We start from the raw sequence: 12,721 nt of genomic DNA, 5'->3' as shown, positions 1-12,721 counted from the left end.
ACTCTCCATTATCACCCAATCCCCTTAAACAGTTCCTTCCAAGCTGTCGCCGTCCGTCTTTCCCTTTCTGGATACACGTTCTCTCTTTGTACGGTATACATTCCATCGTCCACACCAATGGCACGAGCTGATCTCCTTCATCTTCTTGGTCAGCTTCCACCTCCCTATTTGCTGGTTGGGGACTTCAATGCCCACCACCCGCTTTGGGGATCTCCACATCCTTGTCCACGTGGCTCACTATTGCTAGACGTCTTCCACCAAGCGGATCTAGTTTGCCTCAACACTGGGGTCCCCACATTTTTGTCTGCCTCCACGACAAATTTATCTCATTTGGACCTTGCGGTCGGTACTGTTCCGCTAGCTCGGCGCTTTGAATGGTTCGCCCTTGACGATACACACTCGAGTGACCACTTTCCATGTGTCCTTAGACTGCAGCCTCAACTGCCATATATGCGCTCGTGACGCTGGAAGTTTGCCCAAGCCGATTGGACACTTTTTTCGTCTCTAGCAACATTCGATGACCGTCGCTTTCCCAGCGTCGATGACGAGGTCACACACATTACCGACGTTATTCTTACAGCTGCGGAACGTTCAATACCACGCACCTCCGAATTGCCCCGGCGCCCCCCAGTTCCTTGGTGGAACGAGGCATGCCGTGACGCAATACGTGAGCGGCGACGTGCTCTTCGCATTTTCCGTCACCATCCTACTTTGGCCAACTGTATGCGATATAAGCAGCTCCGTGTGTGATGCCGTCGCGTCATCCGCGATAGCAAGAAGGCAAGCTGGAAATTCTTTATTAGTTCATTTAACACTTTCACTCCCTCCTCGGAAGTTTGGAGTTGGCTTCGACGGTTCTCAGGCGCACCTAGTTTCTCCCCGGTCTCTGTGCTCACTGTCGCGCATGATACCGTAGTGGACCCCGTCGCAATTTCTAACTCATTGGGTCAGCACTTTGCTGCGATTTCGAGCTCTTCAAATTACCCGCCAGCGTTTCTCCCGAAGAAACGTGCAGCGGAAGAGCGACATCTTGCTTTCTCCTCTCAAAATCACGAAAGCTACAATACTGTTTTCTCCATGCGGGAACTCCAACATGCGCTCTCTTCCGCTCTCTTCCTCTCGCTCCTCCGCCCCAGGACCGGATGGTATCCATGTCCAAATGTTGCTGCATTTATCAACCCATAGTCTGCGTTACCTCCTTCGCCTCTATAATCGAATTTGGACCGACAGTACCTTTCCCAGACGATGGCGGGAAGCTAATGTCGTTCCCGTTCCGAAACCTGGAAAAGACAAATATCTCCCCTCTAGCTATCGCCCCATTTCTCTCACGAGTAGTGTCTGTAAGGTTTTGGAGCGTATGGTGAATTACCGTTTAGCTTGGTGGCTGGAATCCTGCAGTCTTTTAACACCAGCCCAATGCGGATTCCGAAAGCATCGTTCTGCAGTTGACCATCTTGTTGCTCTCTCCACTTATATCATGAACAATTTTCTCCGGAAACGCCAAACGGTAGCAATATTTTTTGATCTGGAAAGAGCATACGATACCTGTTGGAGGACAGGCATCCTCCGCACACTGTTCTCTTGGGGCTTTTGAAGCCGGCTGCCCCTTTTTCTTCGCGAATTTATGGCAGAGTGCACATTTAGGGTACGGGTGAACACTACCTCTCCCGTACTTTCTCCCAAGAAAACGGGGTACCCCAGGGCTCCGTGCTGAGTGTTGTACTGTTTGCCATCGCCATAAATCCAATTATGGACTGTCTCCTTCCTGATGTCTCGGGCTCCCTCTTTGTGGACGATTTTGCGATCTACTACAGCTCTCAACGGACCAGCCTTCTTGAACGACGTCTTCAAGGATGTCTCGATCGCCTCCACTCGTGGAGCATCGAAACTGGCTTCCGTTTCTCACCCAGTAAGACCGTTTGTGTTAATTTTTGGCGACGTAAGGAGTTTCTTCCGCCCTCCTTACATCTAGGTCCTGTGAACCTTCCGTTTTCAGACGTCGCTAAATTCTTGGGTCTTACGTTTGACAGAAAACTGTGCTGGTCCTCCCACGTTTCTTATCTTTCGGCTCGCTGTCTGCGATCCCTTAACACCCTCCGTGTCCTGAATGGTACCTCCTGGGGAGCGGACAGAGTGGTCCTTCTCCGTCTCTATCGCACCTTACTGCGCTCGAAATTGGATTATGGAAGCATAGTCTACTCCTCTGCTCGGCCGTCTATTCTTCGGCGTCTCGACTCTATCCACCACCGTGGATTACGTTTAGTGTCTGGAGCTTTTTACACTAGCCCTGTGGAAAGCCTTTATGCTGAGACTGCTGAACCTCCGTTGTCCAATCGGCGAGCAGTCCTCCTGAGTCATTATGCTAGCCATCTGTCTTCCATGCCTGCTAATCCAGCCCATGACCTTTTTTTCGACGCCTCCTTTGATGTAGGGTGTGCAGGCCACTCCTCCTCCCTACTACCCCCGGGAGTCCGCTTCCGTCAGCTGCTCCATTCTCTTTCCTTCCGCTTCCCTAAAACCTTCTTGACAACTTGGGGTACAGCACCGCCTTAGCTCCGTCCCCAGATCTGCCTGCTCCGTGACCTTTGTCAATTTCCCAAGGATGGTACCCCTACACTTGTTTATCGTCGGGCATTTGCTGCTCTCTGTGCACAAATGACGGACGCCACATTTATTTACACTGACGGCTCGAAAACATCGTTAGGTGTAGGGAGTTCCTATATTGTTGGCGACACCCCAAATCACTTTCGGCTTCCCGACCAGTGTTCGGTTTATACTGCCGAGCTTTACGCTGTTCTCCAGGCTGTCCACTACATCCGCCGCCATCAGCGGATACAGTACGTAATCTGCTCGGATTCTCTCAGCTCTCTCCTCAGTCTCCAAGCTCTTTACCCTGTGCACCCTCTGGTCCACCGGATTCAGGACTGTCAGCGCTTGCTCCACCTGGGGGGCGTCTCGGTGGCGTTCCTCTGGCTCCCGGGACACGCTGGTATCTGTGGGAATGAGGCGGCCGATATAGCGGCCAAGACTGCAGTCTCTCTTCCTCGGCCAGCTATTCAGTCGCTTCCCTTCACCGATCTACGGAGCGGTTTATGTCGCAAAGTTGCTCATTTATGGCATGCGCATTGGTCAACACTTCCCCGTAATAAATTGCGGGAAGTGAAAGCCCTTCCTTGCGCTTGGACCTCTTCCTCCCGACCGCGTCGTCGGGAGGAGGTAATTTTAGCTAGACTCCAGATAGGGCACTGTCTTTTTAGCAATCGACATCTTTTAAGCGGCGATCCTCCCCCACTCTGTCCCCACTGCTCTCAGCTGTGGACGGTCAGACACCTTTTAATTGAGTGCCCCTATTTTAATCCGTTACGCTCCCGTCTACAGCTATCGCCTGATCTATCGTCGATTTTAGCAGATGACACGCGCTCAGCCGACCGCGTTCTCCAGTTTATTAGTGACAGTGAAATGACGTCAGTCATTTGAAGCCTTTTTGGGGACAAGCACCCCTTTCTGTAGTGGATTTTTAAGTATTCCTTCTGCTTTTAGTTTCTCCGCTTTTATGACTTTGTTCCCATTGCTGCTGGGTTTCAATTTCGGTTTTTTACTGTTTCCTAAGTCACGGGCTGGGCATTTATGACCATAGAAGTTTTGCGCCCTAAAACCAAAACAAAAAAAAAACACTGCAGTTGTCAATATTCATCTTACACTGCTGTGATAAGACGTATGTCTAAGGTAAGTGCACACAGACAACGGTCCCTTATTGGCTGCATTAGAGCATTATAAAGTTCACTCATTCCTCACAGCTGTGCACATTGTACATGTCACTGTACTTCAAAGCACAAGAAACATACACAAACCACTGGTGGTCAACAGAGCTCCAAGCATATGCATCACTTAATTGTTTGGGGTAGGCACATGTAGAAGTGGCCCCCAAACACATTCCAACACTCTTTCTTCATATCACACAAATACAATGTGCTTGATGTACCTTCAAATGTGTGCCTCCATTTGCATAATTCTTCCTCTGAATAGTTAGAAATTTCTACACTGCAGTCTCAAAGGAGAGTGACATTTCCTTGATGCGGCATTGAAAAGACAGTTCACATTATTTCATTTACCATCACCAATTGGAATAAATAAAAACTCCACTTCTCCTGCACAGAGAGATGGGGGAAGGATGAAATTGGACAGAGGGGGGAGGTAGGATAAGATGCATGCAGTATGTGTAAAAGGCATATGTAGGTGAAGCTGTAGGGAAGAGTAAAATTTGTACATAATCCAGCATATTCCCTGTGGCTCTGATCATATAAGTGTTTGACACACATGTTGTGCACATCACTCCCTCCCCTCTGTCTGTGTCTACCTCTTCCCCCACCCCCCATCTTTGACCACCTTATGGTCCGAATTCTGTTCAACCATCTCCTCCTTCCTCCACTGTCCACCTCCTCCACACTTGTGTCTGTCTGTCCGATTCCTCCTCCCCAGCTCTGACGACTTCCCTCTCCCTCACTGTGTCTGCATCTGGTTCCTGCCCCTCTGTCTATCCTACCTGCCCCCGACAGGTCTGTCCCCTCATCAAACGCTTCCTGTCCGTCTCCTACCTCTCCATCTCTTCCTCTGTCCACACCAGACTCTCCACCCTGTATATCGCCTCTGCCCACACTTATTCACGACATCCACCCACCTCACTATTCATCACTTCCTGCCACTGCCCCCCCCCCCCCTCCACCGTCCCTCTGTGTCTGTCTCTCCCAGTCTCTCTCTCACTATCCCAGTCTCTCTCTCACTATCCCAGTCTCTCTCTCACTATCCCAGTCTCTCTCTCACTATCCCAGTCTCTCTCTCACTATCCCAGTCTCTCTCTCACTATCCCAGTCTCTCTCTCACTATCCCAGTCTCTCTCTCACTATCCCAGTCTCTCTCTCACTATCCCAGTCTCTCTCTCACTATCCCAGTCTCTCTCTCACTATCCCAGTCTCTCTCTCACTATCCCAGTCTCTCTCTCACTATCCCAGTCTCTCTCTCACTATCCCAGTCTCTCTCTCACTATCCCAGTCTCTCTCTCACTATCCCAGTCTCTCTCTCACTATCCCAGTCTCTCTCTCACTATCCCAGTCTCTCTCTCACTATCCCAGTCTCTCTCTCACTATCCCAGTCTCTCTCTCACTATCCCAGTCTCTCTCTCACTATCCCAGTCTCTCTCTCACTATCCCAGTCTCTCTCTCACTATCCCAGTCTCTCTCTCACTATCCCAGTCTCTCTCTCACTATCCCAGTCTCTCTCTCACTATCCCAGTCTCTCTCTCACTATCCCAGTCTCTCTCTCACTATCCCAGTCTCTCTCTCACTATCCCAGTCTCTCTCTCACTATCCCAGTCTCTCTCTCACTATCCCAGTCTCTCTCTCACTATCCCAGTCTCTCTCTCACTATCCCAGTCTCTCTCTCACTATCCCAGTCTCTCTCTCACTATCCCAGTCTCTCTCTCACTATCCCAGTCTCTCTCTCACTATCCCAGTCTCTCTCTCACTATCCCAGTCTCTCTCTCACTATCCCAGTCTCTCTCTCACTATCCCAGTCTCTCTCTCACTATCCCAGTCTCTCTCTCACTATCCCAGTCTCTCTCTCACTATCCCAGTCTCTCTCTCACTATCCCAGTCTCTCTCTCACTATCCCAGTCTCTCTCTCACTATCCCAGTCTCTCTCTCACTATCCCAGTCTCTCTCTCACTATCCCAGTCTCTCTCTCACTATCCCAGTCTCTCTCTCACTATCCCAGTCTCTCTCTCACTATCCCAGTCTCTCTCTCACTATCCCAGTCTCTCTCTCACTATCCCAGTCTCTCTCTCACTATCCCAGTCTCTCTCTCACTATCCCAGTCTCTCTCTCACTATCCCAGTCTCTCTCTCACTATCCCAGTCTCTCTCTCACTATCCCAGTCTCTCTCTCACTATCCCAGTCTCTCTCTCACTATCCCAGTCTCTCTCTCACTATCCCAGTCTCTCTCTCACTATCCCAGTCTCTCTCTCACTATCCCAGTCTCTCTCTCACTATCCCAGTCTCTCTCTCACTATCCCAGTCTCTCTCTCACTATCCCAGTCTCTCTCTCACTATCCCAGTCTCTCTCTCACTATCCCAGTCTCTCTCTCACTATCCCAGTCTCTCTCTCACTATCCCAGTCTCTCTCTCACTATCCCAGTCTCTCTCTCACTATCCCAGTCTCTCTCTCACTATCCCAGTCTCTCTCTCACTATCCCAGTCTCTCTCTCACTATCCCAGTCTCTCTCTCACTATCCCAGTCTCTCTCTCACTATCCCAGTCTCTCTCTCACTATCCCAGTCTCTCTCTCACTATCCCAGTCTCTCTCTCACTATCCCAGTCTCTCTCTCACTATCCCAGTCTCTCTCTCACTATCCCAGTCTCTCTCTCACTATCCCAGTCTCTCTCTCACTATCCCAGTCTCTCTCTCACTATCCCAGTCTCTCTCTCACTATCCCAGTCTCTCTCTCACTATCCCAGTCTCTCTCTCACTATCCCAGTCTCTCTCTCACTATCCCAGTCTCTCTCTCACTATCCCAGTCTCTCTCTCACTATCCCAGTCTCTCTCTCACTATCCCAGTCTCTCTCTCACTATCCCAGTCTCTCTCTCACTATCCCAGTCTCTCTCTCACTATCCCAGTCTCTCTCTCACTATCCCAGTCTCTCTCTCACTATCCCAGTCTCTCTCTCACTATCCCAGTCTCTCTCTCACTATCCCAGTCTCTCTCTCACTATCCCAGTCTCTCTCTCTCTCTCTCTCTCTCTCTCTCTCTCTCTCTCTCTCTCTCTCTCTCTCTCTCTCTCCACGTCAGAGAATTAGAAAAAAGCAGAAAAATTATACTAAATCACCAACTCCGCCAAAGCCGGTCCCAAGCCCGGTTGAAAAAGGAGGAGGGGGAGGAGTAACAACCTCGTTAAAAAACCTTGGTTCACCTGGCCCGGGTGATAGTACCTCGTAAGGGTCCCTTGCCAGGGTAACGGTGAAGACCTCAACGGCAGTGAAGGCGGAGATGAAGATCATCGGAACGGCGGAACTGGCGGAAAAGGTGAAGATTAACCAACGGTCCAGAAGGCGGAAGAAGACACTATATGTCCCAACGGCTTTTGGAGCGGAAGAGTTATCTTCAATCAGCAGCGTCTGTACTTTAGAGAAGCGGCTGCGAAAGGCGTCTGTACTCCAGAGGAGCGGCCTGAATTAACTTCTTAGTGTAGCGAGCTAAGTCTTAGTGGAAGGAGGTGTATACCTCTGGAAACAACAGCTTTAACCAAGTATCAGAAATGGAAGGTGCAATGAGAAAGTTTCCTCCCCGTGGTGGTAATACCACCGAAGCTGGGCATTCGGATCCGGGGGCCCAGCATCATTGCGCAACAGACCAGTCGGAGGGTCCTAGGATCCCTAACGCTAAACATAGGAACAGACATCAAACGTTCATAGGAACACTGAACGTGAACTCAATGCTGAGAACAGGTAAACAAAAAGAACTGACAAAACTAATGGATGAACACAAACTAAAAGTTCTGGCTATACAAGAAACAAGATACCCAGATGAGGATACAGTACAGGCAGAACAGTACAGGGTTTATAAAGGGAAACCAGCACAGATAGTAAAGAATACAAAAGGTCTTCGGGTATATGGCACAGCATTTGTGATACATAACTCATTCTCTACTAAGGTACTAGAATTTAAATCTAAATCACCAAGAATATCATTGATAACATTCAGAAATAAAAATAAAAAGTACACACTTATAAATGCCCATGCACCAATAAATAAAGACAACCAACAAAATCCAGAGAAAGTGCAGACATTTTGGGAGGAACTGGAAGAAACAATAGGGAAGATCCCTGAGCAACACACTACAATTCTGTTAGGAGACTTTAATGCACAAATTGGAAGAAACGAATTATCAAAAAGCACAGGGAGGTTTACAGCACACACTAAAACTAACATGAATGGCCAGAGATTAGTAGAGTTTTGTGAGAAATTCAAATTGAACATTATGACAACTAAATTCCAGAAGAATCCCAAAAAACAAACAACATGGAAATCACCGAACAAATTACTTGGCGAATTCCAGATTGATCACGTGACAATAAGTTATGATAATTCAAAGGACATTCAAGATGTACAGGTGGCGAAAGGGGCCAACTTTGATTCTGACCATTATCTGACCAAAATTAAGATGAAATTAACACCAGAAAGAAGTCACAAGAGTGACGAAACAAAAATAGCCAAATATAGAGTACAGGACCTAATGCTCAATCAGCAAGTCTTAGACGACTACAAGGAAAAGACAGATAAAATCAAAAGTCACAAATGGGAAGAAATTGCAACCTCAATACGAGACGTAGCAGAACAAACAATTTTACTAACCAAAAAGAAAAAGCATCCCTGGTGGAATGAGGTCTGTGAGAAAGCACTACAGAAAAGAGCCAGAACTTGGGAGAAATACAACTCAACCAAAAGGCCAACTGACTGGGAGCAGTTCAAAACGCAAAGACGTGAAACGACGAAAATCATTAAAAGTGAACGAAGGAAATATGACACACAACAAATACAGAAAATACAAGATGAATTTTCTAAGAACAATACACGCAATTTCTTTCAAACATTCAGAACTACAATAACAAGATATAAACCACCGACACTCTGCTTCAAAGATGAAAAAGGAAATCTGATCACCAGTGTGGAACAAAATTGCCAACACCTAGCGAACTACTTTGAAACGCTGCTAAGCTGCAAAAGACCTGATGAAACCTTGACATTTGAGAAGCCTAAGAATAAGCTACCAGACTCTGAACCACCTAATAAAGAAGAAATTAAAGAGATCTTGAAAGGATTGAAAAACAATAAAGCATCTGGTAAAGATTCGTTAGTCGCGGAACTACTGAAATACGCAGGAGAAAACTTAATAAATAATTTCGAGGCGCTGTTTGAAGAAATTTGGAATACAGAGAAGATTCCGGAGGAATGGAAGACAGCATTGATTCATCCATTACATAAGAAGGGTGCCAGGACAAATGCAAATAACTACAGAGGTATCTCATTGTTATCAGTGGCCTATAAGATCCTATCCAAGGCACTACAAAACAGGATTGAAAATCAAGTAGAGAAAGAACTGGGTGAATATCAGGCTGGGTTTAGAAAAGGAAGATCATGCAGTGAACAGATATTCAGTCTACTCTCCATAATACAACTTCGCGCACGCACATCGAAAAATCTAGTAATTACATTCATAGACTTCAAAAAAGCATATGATTCTATTGATAGACCAACCTTGATTAACACATTAGAAGAATTTGGGATTGATGATAAAAGCAGAAGTCTAATCCAGGAAACCCTTACGGGAACAAAATCGCAAGTGAAGTTTTTGGGTAGATTGTCACAACCGTTTGTAATTGGAACAGGTGTTAGACAAGGGGATGGACTCTCCCCACTGTTGTTTAACATTGTCCTTGAAAAAGTGGTCAGGGAATGGAGAAAGAAGATGGCAGAAGCTGGAGTGAAAAATGGGATAACGTTAGGAAGAAATAAAACAAAAATTGAATGTCTGGCATTTGCTGATGACATGGCAATATTGGCAGATGACATCGAAACAGCAAAGATTCAGATAGAAATGCTGCATGAGATCGCTGAGAAGACAGGTCTACAAATATCGTATGAAAAGACAGAACTGATGATACAGGACAAAACAGACCCAACACAGACATTGCAAACTAAGTATGGAATAATTAAGAGAGTCCATAAATTTAAGTATCTAGGGGAATGGATTACACCGACAGGGTTACCAAATGTTTCACTACAGGAAAGAGCAATAAAGATGGAAACGGCATACCAGCTATGCCGAAATGTATACAATAAAAAGTCGATCTCCATCAATGCCAAGCTCAGGCACTACAATGCGGTAATAAAACCAGAAAGTTTGTATGCGATTGAATGCATCCCACTGAACAGAAAACGTCTGTTGGAGAAATTGGAAATAAAAGAGAGAAAAATACTGAGAAAGATCTTAGGACCTAAAAAGGATGGACAAGATTATAAATTGCGATCCAATAAAGAGTTATACGAGAAAATTGAAAAACTGACAACATCCTTTAAAAAGAGAAGACTGAGTTTCTATGGGCATGTCAAAAGAATGGCACCAGAAAGAACGGCAAAGAAAATCCTGGAATACATGGAAAGCAGAAAGACACAAATTAACTGGCTGAAAGAAGTAAAAGAAGACATTGCAGAAATGAACATTATATCAGAGACAGTTTACAACAGAATGGAATATAGGAATGCCATCAACAAAATACAGGGATTCAAAGACCGAACGCAATCAAAGAAGACGGGAACAACCTGGTCGCAAGAACGTAAAGAAGCCCACTCAGAAAAAATGAAGAAGTACTGGGAAGAACGCAAGAAAAAGCACAAGAAATGACTGATGCTTAGCGTAGTCCAAAGTTGACTGTAACGAATAATAATAATAATAATAATAATACTAAATCACCATTTGGTCAGTGAAAGACTGCTGAAACAGCATTCTTTTCACGAAGTGACCACATTAATTTCAACTAGTGAACCACTGCTGTATGTGCCCCCTCTCTCAAGTGCAGTGAAGGCAAAGAGAGCAACATTAAAGATGAGCCTAGTACTAAGTTTTGATTCAAATAACTCTCCTGGACTCACAAACATAAATTGATTAGCACTGTAACTTGAAATTGTTGAGAACATTTACTCAAAGTAACAAGAAAAATCAAATGAATTTAGCAGGATAATTCTGTGCAATTACAGGAAGTATGTGGGAATAGTGTTGCCAAACATTGTATAATGTTGCTAATTCTCAGTTGTACTAGTGCCAAGAATAATGTTACCACAGCCAGTCTATTTCTTGAGCAAGCCCAAACTGTCTCACATTTGAGGAGTGAAGTGATGGTGTGAACAGCCACTGAAATGGCTGCAGGCTGAAATACCAAACTAATAGTCCAAGAAGTCCTGTTTCCATTTTTATATTAAAGGCTAGGTTCTGAAGTGTAACTAAGAATAATCCTCATACTGCAAACTGAAAAGCTGACTCACCAGTGATACGCTGTTTATAGAAAACAGCAGTAGTTACACTGTGAACCTTACAAGTAGATAAACTATTTGGTTTTTGATTGTATACTGTAAATCAGTTTCTCATGAGGGTTCACACAACAAGATTTTTCACAGAGAAACTTTGTAAGCTATGGAGAACACACAGTTTCAAATCCAGAAGATGAACTCTGCAAGACAGCTGTGCACAATGGCCAAAAAAGTTGCTTCACAAAGCTGTTGAGAAATGAAACCCATAAATCTGTTCTGTCAAGTTTGATGCCAGCACATGATGTGAAGAAAGAATAAGAAACAGTTGCCAACAGAACATGTAAAATGTATCACAAAACACTGACACCAACTACTAGAATATGCAAGTTGTAAGAAAGCATTATTTGGTTAGTAGTTGTGAATTTCAGATTATTCCCTCAAAAACTATGTGACTCCTTGATGTTAGTCATTTTTATCCTTGTGTCCAAAGTGGGCTACCTGTGTAACCTGGGCAACCTTTGTAACTATAAGTGCAATTTATCAAGTGTATTAAAGCTAGTATAAACAAACCTTAGTTATTCCTCATTGACACATGTGTAAATGTCTTAATAAAAGCAAAATTTAAATACTTTCAAAGAAGAGAATTTACAATGGAAAGGAATATATTGCACTCTCTAATGGCATTTGGGTTACACGAGTAGCAACATAATTCCATGTGAGCAGGTGTAAAGATTACAATTGAAATACTTCATTTTATGTAACATGTTATTAGTTCCATTACTTATAATATAGCAGCTCTAGTCATTAAAGTGTTCAAAATACAGCAATTGCTTACTAACTGTGACACAGTTAAATAATATTATACAGCTACTAAAGCTTGCTGCTTTTTACAATGGAAGGAAAAACTTGGAATTATTATTTATTGACAGAGCCCACAAAGTGTTTTTATAATGCAATGCTCACTCCATATTCGGGTTTTACATCTCTTGAAACTTTTTCTTGTTTTACTCTTATTTTTCATCTGTCCAGAAGCATATAATTTTGGCTGAGTCCCCACTCACTCAGGAACCAGAGTTAAAAGTCAACCTACTGTGCACTCAATATCTGATTTCATGGAAAATTTTGTGAAGTGATTAGTATTTGATGATCCAGACATAATGGAAGGCAGTGTCAAATGTTTTCTCAGGTCCAGTAGAAAGAGTCTGGGTCTATGAGTCACTTTTTTTTTTTTTTTTTTTGAGGATTGTTTCCTGTGTAAATAATTTACGCTTATAAGCAAACAACATGGAGATGCTAGGGGCCATCTCTGTGTTCTTCATTCCACACTGTAATGAGAACACAACTTGTCCATATTGTCAATGCCCTTTTTGTGCTTTTATAATAATGTTTAACATCTGGCTTTGAAAGAGAGACAGAAATGGATACAGCATAATGAGTTATTGATAACTTTAGAACTGCTTTCTTCTTGTTTGGATGTTTTGATACAGAGAAGTTTTCCTTCTCTGAATCTAAATATAGATCAGAGGTCTTGGCAAGAAGAGGTAGGTTGCAGTTCTGGTGGTATATAAGGCTAGTTTCATTTTACAGTACCGATTATGGACATCTCCCATGTTGTTGACAACCTCGGTAATAATAGAGTTATGA

The sequence above is a fragment of the Schistocerca nitens genome, chromosome 4 (genome assembly GCF_023898315.1).
Source record: "Schistocerca nitens isolate TAMUIC-IGC-003100 chromosome 4, iqSchNite1.1, whole genome shotgun sequence".
NCBI classification, from domain to species: Eukaryota; Metazoa; Arthropoda; class Insecta; order Orthoptera; family Acrididae; genus Schistocerca; species Schistocerca nitens.
Note: the sequence above shows the minus strand (reverse complement) of the source record.